This window comes from Myotis brandtii, unplaced genomic scaffold (genome assembly GCF_000412655.1).
Source record: "Myotis brandtii unplaced genomic scaffold, ASM41265v1 scaffold358, whole genome shotgun sequence".
Lineage (NCBI taxonomy): Eukaryota > Metazoa > Chordata > Mammalia > Chiroptera > Vespertilionidae > Myotis > Myotis brandtii.
Window position 1 is genome coordinate 4,233,161 of NW_005363772.1, and position 4,042 is coordinate 4,237,202.

The 4,042-nt window shown below is 46.1% G+C and overlaps 1 pseudogene across 1 annotated transcript; it reads left to right on the forward strand.

The window, feature by feature from the left end:
* The first annotated feature begins 1,970 nt into the window (after window positions 1–1,970).
* LOC102251921 lies at window positions 1,971–3,429 on the forward strand (annotated as a pseudogene). Its single transcript, XR_001363228.1, has one exon. The product of XR_001363228.1 is annotated as a GA-binding protein alpha chain pseudogene (transcript).
* The last annotated feature ends 613 nt before the right edge of the window (window positions 3,430–4,042 follow it).

Consider the following 4,042-nt stretch of genomic DNA (forward strand, 5'->3'; position numbering starts at 1 on the left):
GGGAACGTTGGAGTCCGCAGTCACTGGAGCAAGCAAGCCTCCCTTTTCGCTTCAGTGCATGGCTGCCGGCCGCCATCTTGGCTGGCAGTTAATTTGCATAAGGATATGCTGATTAGCCAATGGGAAGGGTAGCAGTCGTACGCTAATTACCATGTTTCTCTTTTATTAGTGTAGATGTGTCTTAGTGTGAGCTTCTTTGGAATCATCTTCTTTGGGATTCTCTGTGCTTCTTATACTTGTATGTCTATATTCTTTGCCAGGTTATGGAGGTTTTCCCTTGCTCTCTCTCTTTTCATAGTGGTACGCCTATGTTGCGAAAGTTGGTATGCTTGATGTTGTCCCAGAGGTACCTTAAACTGTCTTCATTTAATTTTTTCTTTTTGTTATTCTGATTGGGTGTTTTCTGCTACCTTGTCTTCCAAATTGCTGATTTGATCCTCTGCTTCATCTAATTTACTGTTGATTCCTTATAGTGTACTAGAGGCCTGGTGCACAAGATTTGTGCACTGGGGGGGGGGGGTCCCTTAGCCCAGCCTGCACCCTCTTGCAGTCCAGGAGCCCTCAGGGGATGTCCAACTGATGGCTTAGGCTCAAGCAGTCAGTTGGACATCTTTAGCACTACTGCGGAGGCTGGAGAGGCTAGCTGTGAGCCCAGCTTATGTGTTGAGCGTCTGCCAGTGTGCCGTTCGGTCAATTTTATTATATAGGATTCTTTATTTCAGGTATTATATTCTTCTGGTTCTTTTTTATGTTTCCTATCTGATTTTTTATGTTTACTATCTTTGTTGACGTTCTCACTGAGTTGATGTAGTCTTCCTTTAAGTGTTCATTGAGCATCCTTATAACCAGTGTTTCTAACTCTGCATCTGGTAGATTGCTTACCTCTATTTTGTTTAGTTCTTTTCTTAGAGTTTTCTTCTGCTCTTTCAGTTGGGTCATGTTTCTTTGTCTCCTCATTTTGGTTGCCTCTCTGTTTGTTTCTATGTATTAGGTAGATTTGCCACATCTCCTGATCTTGCACGGTGGCCTTATGTAATAGGTGTCCTATGTAGCACAGTAAGGTAGTCTCCTTGGTCACTTGAATCAGGTGCTTTAGGAGTGTCCCTTCTGTAGGTTGTGTGTGCCCTTACGTTGTAGTTGAATCTTGATTGCTGTTGGCACTTTACTGGGTGGGGTTGACCCTCAGGTTGACTGGCTGTGAGGACTACCATAACCCTAGGGGGTGGGATTTGCCCCAGTCAGGCTCTCTCATGCCTGCTGAGATCACTCTTTCAATGGGCCATTTGTGATACTAATCAAGTGTTGCTTTATTTTGGCCTGAAGCCTACTACTTGGTGTGTTGGCTTGGGGGCCTCTTAGAAGGGGCTCTTGCAGGCCAAGGTCAGCCATTGCCTGGACCTGGGGCCACTTGGTAGGGGTTACAAAGTATCTGTGGTTGATAGCTTGCCGGAAGCCGGTCCATCCTTGCTGCTTGACACAGTCGCAGCAGGGAAGAAACATCTGCACAGCATATGTTTCAAGGGACCTGGCATATATGGCATACTATTCTTAATATGTTTGTTCACCTTCTTAGTGCTATGTGTTTTAACCAAGGTCACCTCCCCGAGAAAGGTTGTTTCCCCAGGTAGGGATTTTTCCCTGAAGTTAGGGAGGGAATAAAACCCCTTAACTAAATGCCAGGTGGGTAGTTAAGCACTTTAACTACGAACTATCACCCTTAAGCTACATAATCTTTACTCCCTGGAATGGAGACAAGAAATGCCCTACCCTTTGGAATAGAAATTGGGAGGATTAAAATCAACTGGTATAAATACAGATGTAACAAGACAATAAAAGACAGAACTTGGCTGGAGATCCTAGCTAGGCTGCTGATCAACTGAACGCTGTCTCTGTGTCATTCCTTCTTTGCCGACTCCGTCCACACCTTTGGGGACCCCTGGACCTGCTGGGGTTGGACCGGATGACTCTAGGTGAGGCAGAAGGCAAACGGGAGGAAGTGGAGGGACTGATCTTTTGAAGTACTTCAACAATGACAAAAAGAGAAGCAGAGGAGCTGATAGAAATTTATATTGATGGAACAGAGAAAACAGAATGCACAGAAGAAAGCATTGTAGAACAGACCTATACCCCAGCTGAATGTGTAAGCCAAGCCATAGACATCAATGAGCCAATAGGCAATTCAAAGAAACTACTAGAACCAAGACTACAGTGTTCTTTGGATGCTCATGACATTTGTCTACAAGATATTCATCTGGATCCAGAACGAAGTTTATTTGACCAAGGAGTAAAGACAGATGGAACTGTACAACTTAGTGTACAGGTAATTTCTTACCAAGGAATTGAACCAAAGCTCAACATCCTTGAAATTGTTAAACCTGCGGAAACAGTTGAAGTAGTCATTGATCCAGATGCTCATCATGCTGAAGCAGAAGCACATCTTGTTGAAGAAGCTCAAGTGATAACTCTTGATGGCACAAAACACATTACAACCATTTCAGATGAAACCTCAGAACAAGTGACAAGATGGGCTGCTGCACTAGAAGGTTATAGGAAAGAGCAAGAACGCCTTGGGATACCATATGATCCTATACAGTGGTCTACAGACCAAGTCTTGCATTGGGTAGTTTGGATCATGAAGGAATTCAGCATGACTGATATAGACCTCAGCACACTCAACATTTCAGGACAAGAATTATGTAGTCTCAACCAAGAAGATTTTTTTCAGTGGGTCCCTCGGGGAGAAATTCTGTGGAGTCATCTGGAGCTTCTTCGAAAATATGTATTGGCAAGCCAGGAACAACAGATGAATGAGATAGTTACAATTGATAAACCTGTCCAAATTATTCCAGCATCAGTTCAGTCTGCAACACCAACTACCATTAAAGGTATAAACAGCAGTGCAAAGGCAGCTAAAGGACAAAGAGCTCCAAGGATTTCAGGAGAAGATAGAAGTTCACCTGGGAACAGAACAGGAAACAATGGCCAAATTCAACTGTGGCAGTTTTTGCTAGAACTTCTTACTGACAAGGATGCTCGAGACTGCATTTCTTCGGTTGGTGATAAAGGCGAGTTTAAACTAAATCAGCCTGAACTGGTTGCACAAAAATGGGGACAATGTAAAAATAAACCTACAATGAACTATGAGAAGAAACTCAGTGCATTAAGGTATTATTATGATGGACACATGATTTGTAAAGTTCAGGGCAAGAGATTTGTGTACAAGTTTGTCTGTGACTTGAAGACTCTTGTTGGATACAGTGCGGCAGAGTTGAACCATTTGGTCACAGAGTGTGAACAGCAGAAACTTGCAAAGATGCAGCTCCATGGAATCGCCCACCCTGTCACGGAAGTAGCCCTGGCTGCAGCTTCTCTGTAAGCAGAAAAGGATAACTGAGCCCAGGACCTGCTGGGATTTCAAGGTCTTTCTTAATTCTGAGAGCACGCTGTGACTGGGGGTGTTTGGTATATGCCCCATACGTGGAGTTGTCTTGTGCCAAGAGCCTGACATCCTGGGCTGAGAAAGCCATGTCCCGGGACTCTCCTTTGTCCAGTATTGGCCCCTCTTGCCCTTGTGTCAAGAGGGACCCCCTTCTCACAGTCCATTTGCCCACAGCTGTTGCCTGGGCTTTCTGTTCACGCTGAAGTTGAGGCCTTGTGGTGGCCGGTGCCATGGATCTGTCTCTTGCCCAATGGTGTGAGCTGGGCCCTCCCTGGAGAAGAAACCTGGGTTCCCCAAGAGATGTGACCAGAGCCGGGGCCCCGCCAGCAGGGGAGGGGATCCCAAGGCAGGTGCCAGGCGTGGAGGCCACAGGGGCATAGGCTACCAAGGAGACAGAACTGAACCTCTTGCAGGGGGGCGCTGCCCCTCCCTCATTCACATACCTCACATCACCCTGCTTGGCCCTGGAGGATGGCTGGTTAGCCAGAGACGGGTAAGATTCCTCAGGGAAGGAACAACCTAAGACAGGCACAGTCGCAGAGGGGCCATCAGGAGACAACTTGGGGGTCAACAGAGGTGGGGCACAGACCCTCACCCCCCCCA